Raw genomic sequence first — 368 nt, forward strand, 5'->3', positions numbered from 1 at the left:
TTTGAAATGTAGAGGTTACTGTTTCATTGGTACTTTTACTAAAGTGATGGTTTCAATGTACATTTCATACCTTCACTGTGAGAGAGGTTTCCTGCTGCCCCTCTGTGTCCCTTATTTTAAGGAATATCTGCATGTTGTCTGTCTTAGCCTTGTGCTAAATAATGCCTTGGACAGTTACTTCAGAGGGAGCTGGTCCTTAGCTGTTGCATTGCCTTGGCCACCAGCCACCTGGGAGCTCTGAGGAATTCAGTTTGTGAATCACTACATGCTCCTGGTGGGAAAAGGGTCAGTGACTCACTTTACTTAGTTCATGGAGCTGCATGGGCATGACATAGTGGGTAAGTTTTGCCTGGAACCAAAACGAAGAG

The sequence above is a fragment of the Malurus melanocephalus genome, unplaced genomic scaffold (assembly GCF_030028575.1).
Source record: "Malurus melanocephalus ecotype Western Australia unplaced genomic scaffold, MMel_1.1 scaffold_219, whole genome shotgun sequence".
NCBI lineage: Eukaryota > Metazoa > Chordata > Aves > Passeriformes > Maluridae > Malurus > Malurus melanocephalus.